Here is a 13,588-nt window from a genome sequence, read left to right as displayed (position 1 = left end):
GAAAGAAAAAGGAAGAAGAAAACCCTTCTAATAAATATGCCTAGTCAAGCAAAACAAATTCTCCCATTGGCTAAGTCCAAAAATGTGTAACTCATTCTTCATCTTGAATCCATTACTTCTCTGTCAGGGAATGGGCAGCATTCTTCATCATTTAGGCCTCTGTAATAACCGCTGGTCATTGCATTGATCAGGATTCTGAAGTCTTTCAAAACTGTTTGGTTTTACAATGTCATTGTTATACTGTAAATGATGCTGTTTTTTCCTCTTTCACTCTACCTCAATTCATACAAGTACTGCAAAGATTTACTGGAACCATTTCTTTCACCATTCACTATAGTATAGGAGTCTTACATCATATTCACAAACCGTAACGTGTTCAGCCATTCCCCTTTACTTTTCAGTTCTCTGCCACCACAAAAAGAGTTGCTGTAAATATTTTCGTACATATAGGACCTTTTCCCCTTTCTTTGATCTCTTTGGGGTGTAGGCCTAATGGTGATATCACTGGGTGAACTGCCATTCATTATTACTAGAGTCAAACAAGAACCATGTTCAGATGGTCCTTGGAGAAACTCTGGGTGGGCATGACTTCAGTGATTTGACAGTGATTTGTGGGTTGATTTCAAGGCTAAACCTAGTCCATGTAAATTCAGTATAGAGTTCCAGGTCACAATTATAATAACAACAACATTAATATTGTTAATAATGAATCTGTTTCTTTCTGGTCAGGTGAATAACAAGATGGTGGACTAGACCTTTTCTCTAGTCCCCATCGCCTCTCAGACCCCTCAAAAACAGAGATTATGTGCTAAAGATAAAGAAACTTTAGGGGCAGCTAGGTGGCACAGTGGATAGAGCTCTGGCCTTGGAGTCAGGAGGACATGAGTTCAAATCCAGTCTCAGACACATGACACTTACCAGCTGTGTGACCCTGGGCAAGTTACTTAACCCCAGTTGCCTCACCAAAAAGGCAAACAAACAAACAAAAAAAAATAAAGCGACTTTAGTTGTTTCTATGGTCTAAGACACCCAGAATAAAAAATGAAGTTTAAAAATAACCCCAAACCTAGGAACTGGTGCTCACTGACCCTGAGCTCACTTGGCACCCCTCCTTCATGTCTAGCAACGAAGCCACACCAGCAGACCCAAAGGCACAATAGGAGCTTACATCAAAACCTACCCCTGCATCCTATTGCTCCCTCCCTCTTTTCAGTGCCATGGAGACCGAGGCTACAGAAGTTTGGATCTCAATAGCCAGCTTGGCTATAGATCTCCAGAAGCAAAAGCTGCCAAGGTCTTCAACCTGGAAACACCAGTGCTGCAAAACCCTGAACTGCCAATGCCGGGGAAAGGAGACTCTGAACTACCAGTGTCAGCAGGCTCTAAACTGCCAGTGCCAGGCAAGAGGGCTAAGGAACAAAGGGATTGCCCAAGTACAAGACAGCATGCATGGGAGGAGCACTCCACGAAACCAGTGAGGGGGAAAGAGTGCAGCATGCAACTGGGGCCAGTTCTGACCATCCGAAATCGTCTGGGGCAGAGACTCAAGCTGGTGAAGCATGAATTGCCAAGTGAGAGAGCAGGCTGCGATTCAGCCCCTAAGGAAACCACAGTTAGAGGGCAGGGGGTCAGAAAGTGAACCATAAGGAAAATAAGGGACAGGGAGACTGAAAGTACCAAAGATTTCAGGAAGAAAAAATCTCAAAGACCTTGAATATAAACAGAGAAGTGGGCAGGAAAAATAGTAACAGAAGGAAATATGGCCTCCAGATCTAATACATGAGTTTTAGCATCTATTAATACTGAAAAATGAAGGGAAATGATCTGATATTTGACGAGACAGAGGATCTGTGGAAGTTGAGGAGGACATGGAACCATAATATGCTGTTCCTGAGTAGTTTAAAAGATAAATGAGAATTACAAAAGCAGAACTTATGGTCCGTACAGGAAAAAATAATGCACAAAATAGAAGAACTTGAATTTGTAATGGCAAGCCTCACCAAAGAGGGAACAATAGACTGGGGATGCGAATTGTTGTTGTTTCTTCTTTTTAAAAAAAATTTATTTATTTATTTTGTTGTTGTTCATTCTTGAAGAGGATCGATGACATCAGGAAGATGATGTCTTGACTTGCAAGTGAATTGGATTTAAGTGAGGCAGAGTGGGAATGCAAATGCACAGAAGTAGAAGCCAATCTAGGAGATTAGAAGCAAAAAGCAGAAACATTAAAAGAAAATATGCAAACAAAATATACGGATCTTGAAGACATGATGCATAGAGACAACCTAAGTATGCTAGTTCTCTGAGAAGAACATGTCAGGACAAAAAAAAACCAAACACCTTAACACAATAAAGAAAGAAATAATAGAACTGGCCAGAACTTCTGAACATTGAAAATGAAATCCCAATTGAAAGATTCACAGTTCTAAAAAAAAAAACCAACCCAAGGATGCAAACTTCAAGACACATAGCAGTTAAATTTAATAATTTAATTCAGAAACAAGTTCTTCAAGCCACCAGGAGAAAAACTATCAAGTACAAGGGAAATAACAGGAGCATTGTGCACTCACTAGAAAAAGGAAGAGAGAACGGAGTAATATGTTCTGAAGAGCGCTGGAACTCAGAATGTAGCTCGAGGTGACTCATCCTGAAAATGTGAACTTAACCATACAGAACAAAAGATGGATTTCGATAATAAGGTAGAGTTTGAAATATTTTTAGAATATTAGAACTGAAGAGATTATTTGCCTCTCAAACACCCCAAACAACGAAATTCCAAGAGGAGTAGATAAATGCAGCCAACAGCAACAGAGTGATAACACCAGTAAGAGATTTCTTTATAAAATTATGCAAGGAGACAGTGAAGGAGGAAATCTGGTAGAGGTAACAGTGACGAGTCAGACAGGTGATGTTATGGACAAAACCTGGTGACATTTTGCTTAAAGGTGAATGCGTCTTTTATGGGACTACATTACAATATGGAAAAATACATGAAAGAAGTGAGGGGAACAAAGGGATAGAGGGGAATGGGTGATGCTCTGGAATCAAATCAAGGGTTGGCAATGAGGTAACCCCTGTGGCCTCAGACAGAGAAAAGTCTATAGCAGAGTGGGTGGGTGGGAGGACAAAGATTGAAAAAGGAGGGAAAGAAAGATCTTACTTTGGAGGTGAGAGAGGGTTCCACAGATAAATACTCGTATAGGTAAAGGGAGTTGATCATTTTATACTAGATGAGGCCCGGGGGATTTGGTGCCTAAAAATTCCACTTGTCCTGGGAGGGGAGGGAAGGTGGAATCTCTGGGGACATTTAACGCATGAAGGAATAGGAGTGCATGGACACAGGGAGAGTTCCACGCTAATGAACTAGTTCAATTACATTAATTATTAATATAAATAATATGGTAACATGTAGTAATAACAATAGCTGTTTCAAGTACAAAGAACAAGCATGTTGGTGTAGTATAAAGAAAGATGGCCTGGGAAATAGGAAAACCTGGGTTTAGGTCATGTCTAAGTGTGATCTAGTGAATAAGATGATGGGCTCGGAGTCAGAAAGACCTGGGTTTGAATCCTGTCCCAGACACCTAATAGTCATGTGATCCTGGGCAAGTCAGTTAACTTTTCAATGCCTCAGTTTCTTTATCTATAAAATGAGTGGCTTGGACAAAGGTTCCCTTCAAGCCCTAAATCCATGCTATTATGACACATACTGGTTGTGTGGCCCTGGGCAAATCACTTAACCTCTCAGTGTTCTAGACAAATCTCCAAGCCGATAAATGACAGAGAAGCACCAACTTGCACTGCTTGCTGGTGTCTTGTCCCCTAGGGTCTCCCTATACCAGTGAAATTGCAGATGCTGTCTCTGTCATAACTACATTTGAACGATACCTCTGGATATTAGTTTGTCCTTCCCCACTAAAATTATTGGGTGTCAGGTGAGCCACCAACAAACTGAGTAGATACTCATTCTTATGGCAGCCGCAGTGCTGGACGCTGAAGATGGAAATACAAAAGGGAGATGGCCTTTGTTCTTTACGAGCTCACATTCCCCTGGGGGAAGTTAGCGTGTGATGTACCCACATCAATAAATACAGGATATATGCAAAATAAATACAAAGCGATTTTTTTCTAAATCTAGGGAAATAAGGAAGAAGCGGCCTTTGAGTTAAGCCTGGAAAGGAGCTCAGAGCTCCAAAAGACAAAGGTGAAGAGGAGAGATGGATGGAGCATGGTGTAGAAAGAGGGCAGGGGTGGGTGGGTAGCCCAATTTGGCTGCAATTAGAGTGGATGAGAGGGTCACAGGATGGCAAATATAGTGCTAGATCACATCTCTGGGGCCAGCTAATCCAGCACCTTTTTATTACAGATCGGGAAACTGAGGCCTGGGCAAATTAAGTGCCTTACCCAAGGTCCTACAGGTAGGTAGGTAGAATTCAAACCTAGGTTCTTTAAAGCTAACATAACTGCCCTTTCCACTGTACCTCACTGTCAGGAAACATAGGTGGGAGCCAGACTGTGATCTCCAGGAGTAACTACTTGTATTTACTTATTTGTTCTCATACTGTGGGTATGAACTTGGGCAAGTCAGATAACCTCTGTGGGTCTCGGTTCCTTCATTTCCCCCCCCAATTTTTAAAAAACATTTTTATTTAAAATTTTGAGTTCCAAATTCTATCCCTCCCTTCCCATCCCCCCTCCCTGAGACAGTAAGCAATCAGATAAAGATTATACATGTGCAATTGTGTAAAACATTTCCTTATTAGTCATTTTGTATAAGAAGACTTGAATAAAAAGAAAAAAAATGAAAGAAAGTAAAAATAGCCTGTTTCAGTCTGTATTCAATCAATATCCGTTCTCTCTCTGGAGGTGGATAATATGTTTCATCATGAGTCCTTTGGGATTGTCTTGGATCATTGCATTGCTGAGAAGAGGTAAGTCATTTACAATTCTTCATCAAACAATATTGCTGTTACTGTGTATATTCTCCTGGTTCTGCTCACTTCACTGTGTATCAATTCATGTAAGCCTTTCCAGGTTTTTCTGAAATCATCCTGCTTATTTTATAGCACAATAATATTCCATTACAATCATATACCACAGCCTGTTTAGCTATTCCCCAGTTGATGGGCATCCCTTTGACTTCCAGCTCTTAGCCACCACGAATAGAACTGCTATAAATACTTTTGTACAAATAGGTCGTTTTCCCTTTTTTGGTATGTCTTTGTCATATAGACCTACCAGTAGTATTGCCGGATCAAAGGGTATGCACAGTTATATAGCCCTTTGTTCACAGTTCCAAATTGTTCTCCAGAACGGCTGGATCAGTTCCCAACTCCACCAACGGTGCATTAATGTTCCAGTTTTCCCACATCCCCTCCACTATCCAACATTTTCCTTTTTTGTCATATTAGCCACCCTGATATGTGTGAGGTGGTGCATCAGAATTGTTTTAACTTACGTTTCTCTGATCAGTAGTGATTTAGAGCATTTTTTTTCATATGGTTATAGATAGCTTTCATTTCTTTGAAAACTGCCTGTTCTTATCCTTTGACCAATTTATCAATTGGGGAATGACTTGTATTTTTATAAACTTGACTCAGTTCTCTATATATTTGAGAAATGAGGCCTTTATCAGAGATACTTGTTGAAAAATCCCACCTTCCCAGTTTTCTGCTTTCTTTAAAATTTTGGTTGCATTGGTTTTGTTTTTGAAAACCCTTTTAATTTTATATAATTAAAATGATCTATTTTACATTTTGTAATGCTCTCTGTATCTTCTTTGGTCCTAAATTCTTCCCTTATCCATAAATCTGACAGATAAACTATTCCATGCTCTCTTAATCGGCTTATGGTATCACCCTTAATGTGTAAATCATGTACCCATTTTGGCCTTATCTTGGTATGTGGTATGAGATGTCAGCATAGATCTCATTTCTTCCTTACTGTTTTCCCAGCAGTTTTTGTCAAATAATGAGTTTTTGTTCCAAAAGCTTGGATTTCTGGGTTTATCATATGCTAGATTACTACGGTCATTTACTATAACGTAATTTGTACCTAATCTATTCCACTGATCCACCGCTCTGTTTCTTAGCCAGCACCAGATTGTTTTGATAATTACTGCTTTATAATACAGTGTGAGAGCTGGTACGGCTAGACTATCTTTTTTTGCATTTTTTTTCATTGATTCTCTTGATATGCTTGAGCTTGTGTTCTTTCGGATGAAAGTTGTTATTATTTTTTCTAGCTCTATAAAATAATTTTTGATAGTTTGATTGATGTGACATTGAATAAATAGATCAACTTAGATAGAATTATTTTTATTATATTTCTTCAGCCTACCCATGAGCAATGAATATTTTTCCGATTGTTTAGATCTACCTTTATTTGTGTGAGGAGTGTTTTGTTGTGTTCATGCAGTTACTGGATTTATCTTGGCAGGTAAACTCCCGAGTATTTGATGTTGTTTGCAGTTGTTTTAAATGGAATTTCTCTTTCTGTCTCTTGCTGCTGGACTTTGCTAGTATAACATAGAAATGCTGATGATTTATGTGTGTTTATTTTGTATCCTGTAACTTTGCTAAAGTGGTTAATAATTTCAAATAATTTTTTGGTTGATTCTCTAGGATTTTCTAAGTATAGCATATCATTTACAAAAGATGATAGTTTTGTTTCCCTATTGCCTATTCTAATTTCTTTAATTTTTTTTTCTTCTCTTATTGCTATGGCTTACATTTCTAATACAATATTAAGTAATAGAAGTGATAATGAGCATCATTGCTTCACCCCTGATTGTATTGGGAAGGTTTCTAGCTTATTCCCATTACAGATAATGTTTGCTGATGGTTTTAGATAAATATTAAAATATTAATAGAAATTATTAAAATTATGTAATAATATAATGTAATTTATATAATATAAATTTAGAATATTATCATTTTAAGGTAAGCTCCATTTGCTCCTATGCTCCCTAATTGTTGTTTTTTTTTTATAGGAATGGTTACTGTATTTTGTCAAAGGCTTTTCCTGTATCCATTGAGATAATCATGATTTATGTTTGTTTTGTTACTGATATGGTCAATTATGATAGTTTTTCCTAATACTGAACCAGTCCTGTATTTCTGGTATAAATCCCACAGGGTCATAATGTATGATCCTTATGATATATTGCTCTAATCTCTTTGCTAATATCTTATTTAAATTTTGTTGCATCAATATTCATTAGGGAAATAAGCCTGTAATTTTTGTTCTCTGTTTTGGCTCTTCCTGGTTTGGGTATCAGCACCACATTTGTGTCATAAAAGGAACTTGGTAGGACTGTATCACCAATTTTTCCAAATAGATTAATTGTTCTTTAAATGTTTGGTCGAATTCGCTTGTGAATTTATCTGTTCCTGGGAGTTTTTCTTAGGAAGTTCATTGATGACTTGTTCAATTTTATTTTAAGATTGGGTTATTTAAGTGTTTTATTTCTTCTGTTAAATGGCTAATTTATATTTTTGTAGATATTTATTCATTTCATTTAGATTGTCAAATTTATTGGCATATAATTGAGCAAAATAGCTCCTAACAATTGTCTTAATTTCCTCTTCATTAGTGGTGAATTCACTCCTTTCATTTTTGATACTAATAATCTGGTTTTCTTCTTTCCTTTTTAAATCAAATCAACCAATGGTTTAGCTATTTTATTTTATTTTATTTTGTAAAACCAGCTTCTAGTTTTATTTATTAGTTCAATGATTTTCTTACTGTCAATTTTATTAATCTCTTTTTTGATTTCCAGTATTTCCAATTTGGTGTTTAATTGGGGATTTTTAGTTTGTTCTTTTCCTAGTTTTTTTAGTTGCATGCCCAATTCATTGATTTGCTTTTGCTCTATTTTATTGATGTAAACAATTACATATATAAATTTTCCCCTAAGTACCATGTTGGCTGCTGCCTATAAATTTTGGTATGTTGTCTCATTGTTGTCATTTTCCTTAATGAAATTACTGATTGTTTCTATGATTTGTCCTTTGACCCACTTGTTTCTTAAGATTAGATTATTTAATTTCCAATTAATTTTTAGTCTCTATTTCCATCGTCCACTATTGAATGTAATTTTTATTGCATTATGACCTGAAAAGGATGTGTTTACTATTTCTGCTTTTCTGCATTTGGTTGTGAAGTTTTTAATGTCTTAATATGCAGTCAATTTTTGTGTAGGTGCCATGTACTGCTGAAAGGTCTATCATATCTAACTATTTCAGAATTTTATTCGCTTAAACTTTTTTCTTGTTTGTTTTTTGGTTAGATTTATCTAATTCTGAGAAAGGAAAGTTGAGGTCCCCCACTAGTACAGTTTTACTATTTCTTCCTGTAACTCACTTAACTTCTACTTCAAAAATTTAGATTCTATACCATTTGGTGCATATATGTTTAGTATCAATATCACTTCGTTGTCTGTGGTACCTTTCAGAAGGATATAGTTTCTTTTTTTAATATAAATTTATTAATTTGTAGTTTTCAACATTTATTTCCACAAGTTTTTGAATTCCAAATTTTCACCCCATCTCACCCCTCCCCCAATCCCAAGATGACATGCATTCTGAATATCCCTTCCCCTAGTCTGTCCTCTTTTCTTTCTCTCCCCCCTTCTCTTATCCCCTTCCCCTTCTATTTTCCTGTAGGGCAGGATAGACTTCTGTACCACATTTCCTGTATTTCTTATTTCCCGATAGCATGTGAAAACTTTTTTTTTAAACATATGTTTTTAAAACTTTAGGTTTCAAATTTTCTCTCTTCCTCCCTCCCCACCCACCCTCATTGAAAAGGCAAGCAACTCAATATAGGTTGTACATGTGCAGTTATGCAAAACACTTCCATAGTAGACATGTTGTGAAAACTCTATTTCCCTTAATCCTATCTGCCCTCCCATTTATTCTATTCTTTCTTTTGACCCTGTCCTCCTCAGAAGTATTTACTTCTGATTACCCTTTCCAATCTGCCCTCCTCTCTATCATCCCCTGCTCTCTTGTCCCCTTCTCCCCCTATTTTCTGTAGGGTAAGACAATTTCCATACCCAATTGAATGTGTATGTTATTCCCTCCTTAAGCCAAATCCTATGAGAATAAGATTCATTCATTCCCTCTCACCTTCCCCCGTTTTCCCTCCACTGTAAGAGACTTTTCTTTTCTGTTTTTTTTTGTGAGATAATTTACCCCATTCTACCTCTCCCTTTCTTCTTCTCCAGTATAATCCTCTTCATCCCTTAATTTTATTCTCCAGATATGACCCTTAATCTTCAACTCACCCTGTGCCTCTATCTATCTGTCTATCTATATCTATCTATCTATCTACATACATATAATTTTTTTCCTCCAACTAATACTGACAAAGGTCTCATGAGTTATAAATATCATCTTTCCATGCAGGAATGTAAACAGTTCAATCTTAATAAGTCTCTTATGATTTCTCTTTCCTGTTTACCTCTTCATGTTCCACTTGAGTCCTGTATTTGAAAGTCAAATTTTCTATTCAGCTCTGGTCTTTTCATCAGGAATGCTTGAAAGTCCTCTATTTCACTGAATGACCATTTTTTCCCCTGAAGGATTATACTCAGTTTTGCTGGGTAGGTGATTCTTGGTTGTAATCCTATCTCCTTTGCCCTCTGGAATATTATATTCCATGCCCTGCGGTCCTTTAATGTAGAAGCTGCTAAATCTTGTGTTATCCTGATTGTGTTTCCACAGTACTTGAATTGTTTCCTTCTGGCAGCTTGTAATATTTTCTCCTTGACCTGGGAACTCTGGAATTTGGCTATCATATTCCTAGGAGTTTTCCTTTGGGGATCTCTTTCAGGAGGAGATCTGTGGATTCTTTCAATTTCTATTTTGCCCTCTGGTTCTAATATCAGGGCAGTTTTCCTTGATAATTTCTTGAAAGATGATGTCTAGGCTCTTTTTTTGATCATGGCTTTCAGATAGTCCAATAATTTTTAAATTCTCTCTCCTGGATCTATTTTCCAGGTCAGTTGTTTTTCCAATGAGATATTTCACATTGTTTTCTAATTTTTCATTCTTTTGGATTTGTTTTACAGTGTCTTGATTTCTCATAAAGTCACGATCTTCCAATTGCTCTATTCTAATTTTTAAGGAAGTATTTTCTTCAGTAATCTTTTGGACTTCCTTTTCCATTTGGCCAATTTTTCTTTTTAGGGCATTTTCTCCTCATTGGCTTTTTGGACCTCTTTTGCCATTTGGGTTAGGCTATTTTTTAAGGTGTTATTTTCTTCAGTATTTTTTGGGTCTCCTTTAGCAAGCTGTTGACTTGTTTTTCATGATTTTCTTGCATCACTCTCAGTTTTTCCTCTACTTCCCTTACTTGCTTCTCAAAATCCCTTTTGAGCTCTTCCAAGGCCTGGGACTGATTCATATTTTTCTTGGAGGCTTTGGATGTAGGAGCTTTGACTTTGTTGTCTTCTTCTGGTTGTATATTTTGATCTTCTTTGTCACCAAAGTAAGATAATATAGTCTGACTCTTTTTGCGCTGCTTGCTCATGATCCCGGCCAATTACTTGAGTTTTAAACTCTTTGTTAAGGTAAGAGTCTGCTTCCAATGTGGAGAATGTACTGTCCCAAGCTTCAGGGGTTTGTGTAGCTGTTTTCAGAGATACTTGTAGGGACCTGTAAATTTTCAGTTCTTCCAAGGTGGTATGATAAGGGGTGAGGTGTTTACTCCTTTCCTGGCCTGTGACCACAAGTATTCCTTTCTGTCCTGTAACTGTGAGGAGGGGTTCCTCTCCACAGCCACTACAAGCTCCACCATTCCAGCGTTCCTCTTCACCCCAGCACTGCCACCCAGAACTGTGACTCAGATCCAAACATGGGCAAAGCAAGAGATTCCTGCCTCAGCACTGGCAAAGAGATCCCTGCTATCCCTCTCTGATCAGCCACTGGACTCCCCCTCAGTCTGTGGGCCAGAAGCTCGGGAAGCAACTGCCCCCCCCCGATCTTGGGGAGTGAAGCTGAGACCCCACCTTCCTTTCTCAGCACCGACAGAAACAGACTTTTCCCACTGACCTTCTAAGCTGTCTTTGGCATTAGTGGGTTGAGGAGTCTGGAAACCTCCACAGCTGCTTGTGATTCACTCCTCTGAGGCCTGTTCCAGGTTCGCTGTGGCCTGAGCTACCACGCTGCGCTCCCAGCCTGGAGCGATACACCTTTCTGATCAATCATCCAAGTTGTCTTGGGCTGGTAATTTGTTTCGCTCTGTCTTTTTGTGGGTTCTGCTGCTTCAGAATTTGTTTAGAGCCATTTTTTATGAGTATTTGGAGGGGTTTGGGGGAGAGCTTAAGCAAGTCACTGCTTTCACTCTGCCATCTTGGCTCCCCCCCTATAGTTTCCTTTTTTACCTCTTTTAATTAGATCTATTTTTGCTTTTGTTTTGTCTGAGATCATGATTGCTACCCCTGCTTTCTTTGCTTCAGTTGAAGCATAGTAGATTCTGCTCTGGCCCTTTGCCTTTACCCTATGTGTATCGCTCTGCTTTAAAAATGTTTCTTCTAAACAACATATTGTAGGATTCTGATTTTTAATCCATTCTGCTATCCACTTCTGTTTTTATGGGTGAATTCATTCCATTCAAATTTATAGTTAAGATAACTAACTGTATTTCCTTCCATGCTATTTTTTGCTTGTCTTTCCCCCCTCTGTTACCTCCCCACCTTTCCCTCCTGACAAGTCTTTTACTTCTGATCACTGCCTGCCCCAATATACCTTCCCTTTTATCAGTCCCATCTCCCCCTTCTCTTATCTCCATCCCTTTTTACTTCATTATATGGCAAAATAGATTTTCATATCCAACTGAGTGTGTATCTTATTTCTTCTTTGAGCCAGTTTTGACGAGAGTAAGGCTAAACTTCGCCTGCCACCCCTGCCCATCTTCTTCTCCATTATAATAGCTCTTTCATGACTCTTTTTTGTGGGATAATTTACCCCAAAACAAGCTCCCCTCTCCTTCTAGTGCAGTTTTCTTTCTCACCCCTTTATTTTGTTTTTTGGGTACTATCTCATCAAAGTCATCTTATATCCATACCTTCTGTCTACATATACTCCTTCTAATTGCTCTTATAGTAATAAAATTAAGAATTGCAAATATTATCTTGTCATATAGAAATATACAGTCTAACTTTATTGAATTTCTTATGTTTTCTCTTTCTTGTCTCTTGTTTTACCTTTTCATGTTTCCCTTAAGTCTTGCATTTGGAGGTAAAATTTTTTATTCAGTTCTGGTCTTTTAATTAGAAATACTTGAAAGTCTTTGATTTCATTAAATACCCATTTTTTCTCTCTGAAAGATTATATTCAGTTTTTCTGGATAGTTGATTCTTGGTTGTAATTCTAACTCCTTTGCCTTATGGTTTGTATTCCAATCCTTCTGGTTCTTTAATGTGGAAGCTGCCAAATCCTGTGTAATCCTGACTGTAGTTCCATGATATTTGAATTGTTTCCTTGTGGCTGCTTGCAATACTTTCTCCTTGATCTGTGAACTCTGGAACTTGGCTATGATATTCCTGGAAGTTTTCATTTTGGGATCTCTTTCAGGAAATGATCAGCAGATTTTTTCAATTTCTGTTTTGCCCTCTGGTTCTGATATATCAGGGCAATTTTCTTTGGTAATTTCTTGAAAGATGTCCAGGGTTTTTTTTTTTTTGATGGCTTTCAGGTTGTCCATTAATTCTTATATTATCTCTCTTGGATCTATTTCCTAGGTAAGTTTTTTTTTGCCAATGAGAAATTTCACATTTTCTCCTATTTTTTACTTTTTTGATTTTGTTTTGTTGTATCTTGATATCTCATAGATTCATTAGTTTTCACTTGTTCAATTCTAAGTTTTAAGGAATTGTTTTCATCAGTGAGCTTTTGTATTTCCTTTTCCATTTGGCCGATTCTATTTTTCAGGGAATTATTTTCCTTGGTTAATTTTTGATTATCTTTTCCCACACGATTGACTCTTTTTTCATGATTCTCTTGTAGTACTCATTTCTTTTCCAAATTTTTCTTCTACTTCTCTAATTTACTTTTGAAAATCCTTCTTAAGCCCTTCTAGGAATTCATTTTGTGCCTGAGACCAAATTACATTTTTCTTTGAGGCTTCACATATAGCCATTTTGACACTATTGTTCTCTTTTATGTTTATGCCTTGATTCTCCCTATCAACATAGTAACTTTCTACAGTCAACTTCTTTTTTGTTTGTGTTTGTTTGTTGCCATTTTTTTTTCCTGCCATTTTTTGCAACTTGGTATTTATATGTAAGAGTTGGTTTCTGCTCTTGCATTGTTCCAACTTTTTGTGTTGGGGTTCTGTATCTTACTGCTAGCTTTCGCTGGTCTTCAGGGCTTAGCTACTTGCTTTCTCTGGAGGGTAGGCTTCCCTTCTGACTTGTATTAGGGGATGGGGCCTCCCTGTTGGCTCTCCCTGGGTGCAGAGTTTAGCTGCTGCTCCAGGGTTGGGGCCCTGCTGCTGGGTTGTATGGAAACAGGGTCTCTCAGCTGGGAGACCCCAGGGTGAGGGGCCTCACTGTTGGCCCATCCTGGGGTGAGCTTCACTA

The sequence above is a fragment of the Phascolarctos cinereus genome, unplaced genomic scaffold, assembly GCF_003287225.1.
Source record: "Phascolarctos cinereus isolate Bilbo 61053 unplaced genomic scaffold, phaCin_HiC Scaffold_9;HRSCAF=440, whole genome shotgun sequence".
NCBI classification, from domain to species: Eukaryota; Metazoa; Chordata; class Mammalia; order Diprotodontia; family Phascolarctidae; genus Phascolarctos; species Phascolarctos cinereus.
Note: the sequence above shows the minus strand (reverse complement) of the source record.